This window comes from Sus scrofa, chromosome 1, assembly GCF_000003025.6.
Source record: "Sus scrofa isolate TJ Tabasco breed Duroc chromosome 1, Sscrofa11.1, whole genome shotgun sequence".
Classification (NCBI taxonomy): Eukaryota; Metazoa; Chordata; class Mammalia; order Artiodactyla; family Suidae; genus Sus; species Sus scrofa.
Window position 1 is genome coordinate 273,503,573 of NC_010443.5, and position 12,221 is coordinate 273,515,793.

At 63.3% G+C, this 12,221-nt stretch overlaps 1 non-coding gene across 1 annotated transcript; it reads right to left on the minus strand.

The window, feature by feature from the left end:
• MIR9812 (microRNA 9812) lies at positions 5,360-5,431 on the minus strand. Its single transcript, NR_128497.1, has one exon. It is a non-coding gene; the product is annotated as a microRNA 9812 (primary transcript).

Here is a 12,221-nt window from a genome sequence, read left to right on the forward strand (position 1 = left end):
GTGGGTGGCATCGAGTCGATGTTATGGTTTTTAGACAGAAGGGTGAGTCGATTTTATGATTTTTAGACAGTGCCACCTCCTAGGATACCCACGGCTGCTGCTGGCAGGAAGAGCGCGCCACCCAGGCTCCACCCAACCCCGCCTCAGCGAGGTCCTCAGAGAGGGGCCTGGAGGATGCCCGGGGCCGGCCGCTTCTGTGCCAACGGGAAAGCAGGGAGCCCGTGTGGCCTCCGGGGAGGGAACCCTCTGCTGGGGCCAGAGGGGCTTCCACCCAGAAGACGGGAGAAGGCCAGGGAGCGCATGGCCAGGCCACTGCCGGCCGGCTGGAAGACCCCGCCAGGCAGTGGGGGCCACACCCCTCCCCAGAGACCGGGGGTGGGGTGGGGTGGGGGGGTGCCCTACCCTGGGCCCTGGCATTCCTGGCCAAAACCACACCGCTCAGAGCTTAGGCGGGCAGCATGGTGCACCCCTGGCCCTCAAAGGCCATATGGCGGCCTCTGGAAAAAACAAACCCCAAACATAACCTTCTGTTAAACTCTGTATATTATTATTATTATTATTTTTTTACAATAGAAAGTTAAAAATCAAGACTTAGATTTACTTACTATACATTTTTTTTTCTCTCAGATTACAAAGTTTATATTATATAACTGGGGGTCCCTACATTGAATTATTTTTCAAACAGTCCTAAAGAGACCAGAAGCGAATACAAAAGAACGAAAGAAACAAACAAACAAAAAAAAATTTTAAAAATTAGAATGTGCTGCAGCTGGAAGTCGTCTACCCCGTAAGTCTCCCAAGGTCTCTCTCTCTCTCTCACTCACTCACACACACACACACACACACACACACAAGAGCAGAAACACAAACGCCAGCAACCCGGGACACGCGAGCGCGCAGACGGCCTGAGCACCGCACGGCAGACAGGAGGCTGTAGCACCTGGAGGCGGGGGCCCCGCGGTTCAGCAGGATCTGGGCCCCCCTTCAAACCATTTAAAAGGCCTGCGTCTCTGCTACTTTTTTTAAAAAATGCGTTTCTTTTGCAGTTTTGTTTTTCTTTGCTTTAAAAAAAAAAAAAAGGACCAATGATGATAATAAATAGTTGTCATATTTACACGACCTTGGGACGATGGCTCGGAGTGTGTGGCGGCCGCTGGCCGAGCGCACGAGCTGGGGACACACACCGGGCTGGCCTCTCGTAGAAAACTGCTGAGCCTGACAAAAAAAGAGTCTCCTTTTGTTTTTTTCTTGTTGTTGTTTTGTTTTTTCCGTTTTTTTTTTTTTTGTTTTTTTAATCGTTTCTTCTGTTTTTCCTTTTTTTAAAAGTTGAGGTAAAAGGTTCAGTGTCTGGAAACCTGCACGCGGCACACGGAGCCCCTGCGCTGGCTCCTGCCAGCAGCGCCCCGACGTCACCGATCTGGAACACTCCACGAGGCCCCCCTCCCCCCAGGGCCCCCTGCCCCCCCTCCGGGGCCAGCGCGTCTGTCCTCGGCCCCTGCAGAAGGAGGGGAAGCCCTGCGACACGAGGGTCAGCCGGGCCCCCAAAGACCAAGACAAATGCCCTCTGCCGAGCCGACGGCCGCCGCCAGCAGTACCGCTTCAGAGCCGGGCCCTCGGGAGACACGCCGGCTGGGGCGCCAGACCGGGGTGGGGGGGGCGTGAGAAACGGGCGTTTGCCAGACCCTTCGGGGGACACCTTACGGGTTTCTCTACGGTCATCGGGTTACAGCACGAGCAGGCGTCCTCCTCTCCCCGGGGCTGAGGTCGGCTACGAGGCAAGGGCCTAACGCAGACTCGAGCGTCTCACAAAGCCTAACGGACACCCCGACGGCGACCCCGGCCCTGGGAAAGCAACAGCTGCAAGGGAGCGGGACGCCGGGCCACAGAGAGAACCTGCGCACCGTGGGGCGAAGTGGTCTATTAACCACAGGGGCGCTGCGGGGGCTCGGCGGGTGGGGGGCGGCAGCCGCGGCTGGTGGTCCGTCCGGCGAGGGTCCAGGGTTTACTCCGAGTCGCTGCTGTCCGAGCTGGAGCCGCTGGAACTGCTGCTCCCGGACTCGGAGGAGCTGCTGCTGCTGAGGCGGGACGGCCCTCCCGAGGGCGCCAAGCCCGATTTCTCTGCGGGAGACGAGGCAGGTGAGAGGCGCTCGGCCCCGCTCGCCTCCCCCCGACACCCTGCGCCGCCCCGGCGGCACCTGCACCCACGCCGGCCTTCCCGGGACCCGCTGGCTTCACAAGTGCCGCCACCACCCGGCCCCTGATCTGGTCCCTTTGTCCTTGTTTTAGGGCCTGTGGAAGTTTCCAGGCTTGGGGTCGCATCCGAGCTGCAGGTCTATACCACAGCCACCCCAGATCCAAGCCAGAGCGGCGGCCTACACCACAGCTCACAGCAGCGTGGGATGCTGAACCCACTGAGCGAGGCCAGGGACCGAACCTGCAACCTCACGGGTACTGTGCCAGGTCCTTAACCCGCTGAGCCACAAGGGGTCATTGACAGATGTTACCAACTCTGGCGAAATGGGTCAGTGCACTAATGAGACTGGGAGGCTGTGAGAAATATGCTGGTCTTTGCGCTGGTTCCTGGCACAGAGCTCCTGGAGCCCTGGGGTCTCCTGAGGGGTAAGAGCGTCTTCGGTTAGGCAAGGACGCCCTTGAGGTCGCACTTATGACCTGGGGTTTATGCGAACGGGTGACTCAGGGCGGGGCCCCAGCGAGCCACACACAGGACAGGGCTGGTCACCAGGAGGACCAGTGGCCAGCCCCCCATCTCCGCAGAGAGGAGGGCACTGGAGGCTGAGCTCTATTGAAAGCCCCTGAAAGGGGGGCTTCCAGGAGGAAGCGCGGGCAGGGTCCGAGGCCGCACACGCTGCTCTGGGCCCAGTCCATCCAGCCGGCTCTTCCTGCCGCCCTAACAAACATAAAACCGTAACGGGTTTAACGGATGAGTCCCGAGTTCTGGGAGCCACTCTAGCCCGTTCTCACACCCCGCGAGAGGGTCACGGGCAGTCCGGATTTACAGCCCGCCCGCCACGGGGCGGAGGCCTGGGACGTGCAGCTGCGGCTGAGGTGGGGTCTGCACTGACTCCGAGCCGGAAACATCTGAACTGAACTCAACTGCTGGACGCCGGCTCGTGCGGGAGACCCGGTGTGAGGAAACCCACGCATCTGGTGTCAGAAGTGGGAGCAGAAACAACTCTAAGGTCCACACATCCGAGTAAACTCAGAGACGGGAAAAGACGGACGCAGAGTCTACCGAGAGAAACCGACGGGCGGGGAGCGGGCTGGGCCGAGAGAAAGACGGCCCGAGAGTCCGAGGCAGCCACCTCCGCCGCCCTCCCCAGGGCTGATCTCGGAATCCCGTGGCAGCGGTGAGGGCTCTGAGCCCCCCCCACCCCCCGCCACCAGGCGAGCAGGGCCGGGCAAGGCGGTGGCCCCCGCTGCTCCACGGTGAGATGGGACCCAGGCTCTGACCACTACCTGGGCCCCATGTCCCTGCAGCCTGGAAGACAGGGACCTGCCCTCCTTACAGGCTCCAGCCCAAGGAGGCAAGGGATCAAAGCCGGGGCGCGCCTGGAACAAGAGCCACCGTCCACACAGCACAGGCCTGGGGCTGGAAGTCAGAGCCTCCCTCCACCCGGGATACTGCGGAACGGGCTGGGAACGAGTGTTACCGTCTGGGGGCAGCCTCCCTGCCCGAGGACCCCAGACCCTGCCAAGCCGCAAGCTCCAGCCCCCCAAGAGCAGAGCTGGCGGCCCTTTCCCGGGAGCTCGGGGAGCAGGGGGCAGGCTTTCACTGCGCCTCCTGTCTGCCCAGCCTCCTGCAGGACCGGGGCCTGGTCCCAGTCTGCAGACAGGAAACCAGGCTTCAGGAGGCCGACAGCCTCCTCCAGAGAGACACGGCTGGCTAAGTGGTGGAGCCACAACGCAAACCCAGGCCGGCTGCCCGCTCCCCACCCGCCGCCCTCCCTCTGGACGGAGCAGGCCCACGGAGGCTACCTCTCTTGGCGGGCTTCTTGCTGTTGCTCAGCTGCCCGCTGACGTCCTGCAGCCGCCTCTCGAGCTCCTTCTTCTTTTCCTGAGCCAGCTCCTCCTTGGATTTGGCCGCCTGCTTCTTCCCGCTCGTTGCTGTGGAAGAGCAGGGGGCTGAGGCCTTGGGCAGGGGAGGGGCGGTGGCTCCGGGGCAGCCTCGGGGAGGCACGGCCCCCAGCGCAGATGCCATGCGCCCCAGGGAGCTACATGGCACCCCTGCCCATGTGAAAGAAGCCCCTACCAGACACAGAGGTTTTTTTTTTTTTTGCTTTTTAGGGCCCCACCCGCAGCATGTGGAGGTTCCCAGACTAGGGGTTGAATCGGAGCTGTAGCCGCCGGCCTCCACCACAGCCCCAGCAACGCCAGATCCGGGCCACGTCTGCCACCTACACCACAGCTCACAGCAGTGCCAGATCCTTAACCCACTGAGTGAGGCCAGGGATGGAGCCCGCGTCCTCATGGATGCTAGCCGGGTTCGTCAACCACTGAGCCACAATGGGAGCTCCCACTGCAGCTCTCCCTCAGCCTCAGCAAGGCCTAGACTCTGCCCGAGCCCAGGCCACCACCTGGCACACCTGCACTGGCACCTGAGTCCACAGGCAACTTACCGAGGGCCAGATGTGCGAGAGGGTCACGTGCTGCTCCATCCAGAAGGCGGCTACCCACTGCCCCCGCCAGAGCGACCGAGGCCCAGGCACCCGCAGGGACCCCACACAGGTTCAGGTCACCGTGGGGGCCCCTCAGAGCTGGGCGCTGCCCTGGTCTCCTGCCGCCCGCCCTCCTCTCCCTCCCCAGGACCCGCGACCCAGGCAGCGACTTGTTCCATCCAGTGAAGTCATCGGCTTCCAGGTGAACCTGAGCCAGTACAACTGCCCCTCCCGGAGGCCCCCTGGACCCTCCGGACCCTCCACCCCGGGCAGGGAGCTGCTCCGCCCAGCAGCCAACTATCCACCCAGGCCCCAAACAGTCTTCAGAGAGGCCTGGGGTGAGCGCCTTAGCCAGCATCTGAACGGACGGGGCTGGGGGCCAAGCCAGGGGTCGGGTCTGCTCTGATGAAGGCAGAGGAGCCCGAGCGCTGCCCGCTGCCCGGGAGCAGGAGTGAGGGCGCTGGCTGGGTCGGGGCTGCGGCCAGTCTCAGCCAAGCCCCCCGCCCCAGCTAAGCAGACAGAGGTGTCCTTGAAGCACCCCCCGCCACCCCCCTGCCTGCCCCGGGCCTGAGGCAGGAAGAGGGGCGAGGAGCTCGGTCATGGGCACCCAGGCCTGGGGCTGCCTGGCTTCGCCCTCTGGGCCCGAAGGCGTGACAGGAGGGGGCGGCGGGAGGGGGCAGGGCCGAGCCCTCGGCCCGACGACTTACAGAGCGGCTTCCTCTGCTTCTTCTGTAAACAAGCCTTGACGTATCTCTCCAGCTCCCGTAGAGTGGTGGGTTTCAGAGTCTCAAAGTCAATCTCGATCTCGTCGGGGTTGGAGTCCCTGAGCGAGGGCTCCCGCGACTGGATGATGTGCACCACGCGGCCCAGCTTCTCCCCCGGCAGCCGGTTGATGTCCAGGCTCAGCTGGCGCTTCTCGTCGTAGCTCATGGGCAGCCCCTCCTCCTCCTCCTCCGAGTCGTAGGAGGCCGACGCCTGCTTGCTGCCCTTCTTCGGCTGTCTGAGGCGGAAGGCGAGGGGCGTCAGGCGTGGAGCCCGGCCCCGGCCCCGGCCCCGCCGACGGCCAGCCCTCTTCCGCCCCAGGACCAGGGTCTCCTGAGGAGCCGCCCCAGGCGGTGCCCCAGACAGAGAAGCCGGGCCGGGGGCGGAAGACCCTGCTGCAGAGGTCAGAGCAGAGGCTTCCCGGTCCGGGAGGGCTCGGCCGGGAGACCACCACGGCGATCGGGACCCCTCGACGGCCCGCAAGCATCTCAAGCTCAACGGGCCAGGCTCACCTCCACGATCAAATAAGCCAGGAGGAGGCAGGAAAGGGGACAGAGAGAAAACACTGGAGTGGGAATGGCAGTCCCACTGTGCCCAGCGTTCGTTACGTGAAGTACAAACGGTCCAAACACGCCGATTAAAAGAAAGGGACGGTCAGAGTGGCTAAGAGCCAAGACTCGGCTGGCACGCTGTCCACACAGACCCTGCTCGGGATACAGTGAGAGGTCAAAGGCAAAGGGGTGGGGGGGGGACCATGCCACGTAAACGCCAACCAAGAGAAAACTGTCACAGCAGCAACTGCAACCACGTCAGACACATAAACTCGAGACATAAACATCGGGAAGAGAGGGACCCTGTGTCCACTGAGGGTCACCCGGTCAGGAAGACGTCACAGCTCCACACGCGCGCGTGCGCATCTAAAACCAAGCTTCGGGAGTTCCCGTCGTGGCTCCGCAGGAGCAACCCCGACTCGTGGCCATGAGGTTGCGGGTTCCATCCCTGGCCTCGCTCAGGGGGTTAAGGATCCGGCGTTGCTGTGGCTGGGGCACAGGCCGGTGGCTACAGCGCTGATTCGACCCCTAGCCTGGGACCCTCCATGTGCCGCAGGAGCGGCCCTAGAAAAGGCAAAGAGACAAAAGAAAAAAAACTAGGCTTCTATTTTAACGAGCTGGAAAAAGAAAAGCAAATTAAGTCCAAATCAAGTTAAGAGAAAACAGTAAACATGAGACCAGAAATGAAAACCAAACACAACAAAAACAGAGGAAAACCAATGAAATCAAACCCTGGTTCTTTGAACAATGAACAAAATGGAAAATCCCTCTCCAGATTCCCCAGGAAACAGCCGTAAACGCCTAACACCAGGATTTAAAGAAAGGCCACCTCACTACAGCCCCTGAGAGGCTTCAAAGGGTGGCAGGGAACGTCACAAACACACCTCTGATGCCACGAAGGGCACAAACTCCCCAAACCGACTCAAGAATAAACCAACAACCTGCCTTCCTGCGTCTATTAAAAGGCTGAATGCGTGGTTCCAAAGATTCCAACAGTGAAAACTCTGGGCCCCGGCGGTTTCATTGGCGAACGCCACCACGTGTCCGAGTCACCGTCAATCCCACACGTCTCCCCTGAAAAGGAGACGGGGACACTTCCGACTCCTTCGTGAGGCCAGCACTGTGCTGACCCCAAAGCCAGAGACCAAGACAGAACGGGAAACTTGATTCTGGCTCCCCCACAAACGGGACGACGTGGCGGGGAGGGGAAAGCCCTTGACGGCCTCCCTGCCCCCCTCCGTGGTGCCACTGCCCGCCCGCCCGGCGGCCGAAGCCCAAACCCCTGGCTCCGCACACCCTCCTGCTCCCAGGCTCCAGGGCCTGTGCGTTCTGCCGCAGCAACGGTTCTCAAAGCAGCACGCCTCCAGCCCTGGGCCACCCCGGCCTCTCCTGCCTGCACAACCACGGCAACCTCAAGGGGCACCCTTGCCCCTCAGCCCTTCTCCACACCGGCCAGGATCTGACCGCTTTCAGCTGAGACACCTCAGGGCGCCCCTTGGTCTGCATGGAGCCGGCCAACCTAGTCCCAGCCTGGCCCCCAGTGGTGCTGATGTCATCGGAATCCCCACGAGGATTCCACACGTCCTGCTGGCCTCCGCGGCTCTGCACCTGCTGTGCCGCATGCTTGGAACCCCATCCCGCGCCTCTGCGCAGCCGTCACCCTCTCCTCTGGGAAGCCCTCCCAGCCTGCCCCAGCCCGGAGTGCCCCCCACACTGTCCTCATCTCCCGGCCACTCGTCTGCTGCAGGAATGCCTCGGGGCAGCGCCTGGCCATGGTGGCAGCTCAGCAGAGGCCGGAGCGGGGGGCACCAGGGAGTGGACTGTGTGCCAAGACGCAACTCCACCCCCCGACCCTCCACCTGAGAGACGAGCTGGGAACGGCATGCGGGGGCTCAAGACACTTGGCACAAAGACCTCCCCCACCGAAGAAAACTCCAGAGCCCGGACCAGGAAAAGCTCCCAAAGCCACTAGCAGCTGAGGCCTCCGCCAGGGAGTGTGACAGCTCGGATGCTGGTGGCTGAGTCCATCCCGGGGGAGCTGGGAGGCGCCCTCCAGAGCCCCCTCCCTTCCCACCCACCCCGCCCCATCTCCCCGTAACAACACTGAGGCGACGTCCTCCCGCCACACGTGCCCAGGACACGCTGCGCCAGGGCCGCGGACCCGAGCCCGGACTGGCGCCGGAGCCCACCTGCCGGCCGCAGTCGTGCTGTTGGCCTTCTTGGCGGGCGCCTTCTTCTGCTGGGCCTGCTTGGCGGGCGGGGCCGCCTTGGCCTTCTTCTCCTCCTCGGACTTGGCCTTGTGCCGCTCCTTGTCCTTGTCCTTGTCCTTGTCCTTCTTCTTCTTCTCCTTCTTCTCCTTCTTCCTCTTTGGCTTGTTCACTGGGGCCTGAGACAGGGCGGCCAGCTGCTCGTGCACGGCCTTCAGCTGGAAGAGACGGGCAGCTGAGCGGGGCTCCCCGGGGCTGGCCCAGGGCGGCTGCGGCACCGGAGCTGCCTCCGCTGCACGGGGAGGGGAGCCAGGGAGCTCCTGAGGGCGGCCGAGCCCGTCTGGCCCTCACCAGCCCGGCGACGGTGGGCGAGCCCACTGGCCCTCCTCCGGCTCCCCAGCCCACGCGCAGGTGGGGCGCCCGGCTCCCGTGTGGTTGAGGGACAACGATCAGCCTGGCACAGGCGGCAGCACCATAAGGACTCAGGAGGTAGCGGCTCCTGTTTTGCTCTTTGCAGTTTTTTCAGGGCCACATCCGCGGCATATGGAAGTTCCCAGGCTAGGGGTCTATTTGGGGCTGCAGCTGCCGGCCTCCACCACGGCTCACGGCAATGCTGGATCCCTAACCCACTGAGCGAGGCCAGGGATCAAACCCGCATCCTCACGGATACCAGTCAGGTTTGGTTTCGCTGAGCCATGATGGGAACTCCCAGCAGCTCCTGTTTTTCTTACTAGTTTCTATTTTCCAGAGAAGGCAGATTCCCTGCGGAGAGGTTCGCAGGCCTGCACAAAGCAGGTTTTCCGCAGCCGCTCGTGGGCACCCGGTCTACAGGGTCCAAACAGCCCAGGGCCGGCAGCTGGCGCTTATCCAGTCCGACCCGGAGCTGGCGACATCCTCGACACGCTCCTCACTACCTGCCCACCCACCCCGCCAGAGCCCGGGGCCACCAGGAGCCACCCCGTCCAGGTGAGGAGGCGGTGCCTCCAGCCTCCAGCAGGTGGACGGTCCTAGACAGCACCCGCTCGCACACCCTGGGCTGCGTCACGGGGCGTGGGAGGGGCCTGGGCCCTCCAGGTGCAGCTCAGGGCTGCCACCCTGCACTGCCACCCTGCTGGGCGCAGCTCGGACGCCCAGCCCCACTGGGGTGACCCCTGTTATTCGGCTATCTCTTCCCCGCCGGAGGCCCCAGAAACAGCACCGCCTGGTCCCATGTCACAAATGTGGAGAGTGAGGGGGTGGGAAGGACCCACTGTCAGGGGGTCAGGGGCTGAGGCAGGACCACCTTGTGCCCGTGGGAGCCAGGGAGCCTGCACCTGGCCCAATGCGACGGGCTCGGGGGCTGCAAGGCTGCAGCTTCTGCAGGTGCCCAGAGCTTTCTGGAGCAGGGTCGTCCTGACACAGCGAGCATCGCATGGCCTCAGGCCTGCAGGCACTGCCGTGAGGCCCTAGGAGCTGGCACCTTTCCTGGGTCCCCTCCCAGGGACATCAAGGGGGGAGTGACCAGGGAACACCTCGGGTAACGGCCAGTGGGACTGGGCCATGGTCCTGCCTCCGCCCCGTCTCAGTGCCTGCAGGCGCCAGCCCGGCAGCTCACCTGCTCCTGCAGTTCCGCCAGCCTCGTGGCCCGTTCCTCCTCCGAGTCCGAGCTGCCAGAGTCTGAGGAGCTCTCCTCGCTGCTGCGGCTGCTCTCCGTGCCCTTGCTGACCACAGGCGCGGCCGGGGCAGGCAACGCGGGCGCCTCCACCGGCTCATCCGGCATCTTGGCAAACCGCATCTCGAACACGTCCTGCGGGAGAGCAGGGCTGCCTGGGTCCCGGACGCCCGCGGGGGAGGGGGGCAGACACTGGGTCCCAGATGCCTGGGGGGAGCCCCTGAGGAGTCAGGAGCCTGGGCCCAGCCTGCTCTCCGACCCTCTGCTCCCTCGCCAGGCAGGGGACACCGAGAACCTGGCGCCCAAGCTCCTTTGTTAGACAGGCAGGTCTCCTGCAGGCAGGGCCTTCCGCATCCAGGTGCAAGGCTGCCACCTACTGCCAGGCGGGGAGGGCACCTCCCTCGAGCTCTGACCCTTGCAAGGGGTCCCCGGGCCACGGGGTCTGGAGCCGTTCACACCTTCCCAGGTCACGTAACTGCAGCATCACATCTCAGGCTGAGCAGCGTCCAAAAGGTGGCTCAAAAGTCTCCTCCTATCACAACTCTTGGCTCCTACACAGCAGAGATCCCTTCTCCCTGGTGGCCCAGGTTCATCTCAGACAGGGCTGAGCGGCCACAGAGGGAGACTCTGCATGGCCGAGCTCACGCACCTGCGTCCACACACACCTGGCTGAGACACCCAAGGCCCGGCCCTGCTAATTGGGCATCCAGCTCCTGGAAGAGCCTGCTAATCGGGCATCCCGGTCCCAGAACCTCCCCCTGGGGTAGAGACATCTCAGAGGCACACAGGCCACGGCCTGGCCTTCTCTGGGCAGTGCCCCGGGGCCGTGGACCTCGGGCCCCCAACTCAACTTACACAGCCAACAGTCTACTAAAGAGCCGTCAAGGGGTTCCGTCGTGGCTCAGTGGCTAACGCATCCGACCAGGAACCATGCGGTTGCGGGCTCGATCCCTGGCCTCGCTCAGTGGGTTAAGGATCCGGCGCTGCCGTGAGCTGTGGTGTAGGTCGCAGATGTGGCTCGGATCCAGCGTTGCTGTGGCTCTGGCGTAGGCCGGTGTCTGAAGCTCCAATTCGACCCCTAGCCTGGGAACCTCCAGATGCCACGGGAGTGGCCCAAGAAATGACAGAAAGACAAATAAATGAACAAATAAAGAGCCGTCAGGACGTAAGAGCCCCCTCTGCGGCCACACTGCGGAGACCAGCTTTCGTGGGAACAGAATGAGCGCCACTGGCTTCGGTGTCCCGCCTGCTGGCCTGTTTGCTGCCAGCACTTAGGGGGTGAGTGCGAGGCTCAGGGACGTATGGGACCTCTCTGTCACATTTCCAGCGGCAGCCAGCACGCAGGCCCAGGGCCCACATCAGGAGGACGGTCAGAAAGGCCAGCAGGGCCCAGGGGCATGGAAGGAGTCTCTTCCCGAGTCCCCAACCGGGGCCCAGGGGATCAATGTGTCCCCGAGCTATCGCAGGGTTTTTTTTTCTCTTGTCTTTTTTGTCTTGTCTAGAGCCACACCGCGGCATACGGAGGTTCCCAGACTAGGGGCCAGATCTGAGCTGCATCTGCGACCTACGCTGCAGGTCACAGCAATGTCGGATCCTTAGCCCACTGAGCGAGGCCAGGGATCGAACCCGCAACCTCATGGTTCCTAGTCGGATTTGTTAACCACTGAGCCATGACGGGAACTCCATTGCACGGATTTTTAAAAGGGTTCTGAGCAAGAGGCTGGGACTGTCTTCCAGAATGTTCTGGGCCCCGTGAGAGGAAAAACTGCTGTGGGAGGAAATATACCCATGATTCCACTCTTTTCCCCAAAGCACACAAGCAAGTCTCACTGATGACAGCGCGCTGAACACGGTGCTGCCGCAGAAGCGACAAGCCGCGTCAGGGCAGAGCTCGGGGCAGACGCACCGAGTTGGGGCTCAACCCCAACGGAAATCCGTGGCAGCCCCCGACTCTGACTGACCATCGCAGACGCGGGCACACACACGGCCTGGGTGTGAGATCCGTGCGCACGGGCGCAAAGTCCCGCCACCGAGGGCCAGACCGCCCTGCCCCGCAGGCCCCCCGTTTCTCCCACGCGCTGTCTGCCTCGTTGTCGGGAAAGCAACAGGCTGCAGAAACGGCCGTCCCCCGCCACGACCTCCACAGCCTCCTGCGGCTCCGGGAGGCGGACACGAGCCTGCCTGCCACCGCGGCCCTGGCACGCGCACTCGGGGCCCGGCTGCCACTTGGCCACCCCCCAGCAGAAGCGTGTTCGGGGATGAGAACTCCGACTCCCTGCCCCTGTCCCCCGTCCCCAGCTGAATGCTCTCCGAGACGCCCGTGTCTTTCCTGGGCACCTGCCCTGAGCGGCTGAGCCCACCTGCGCCCAGGAGG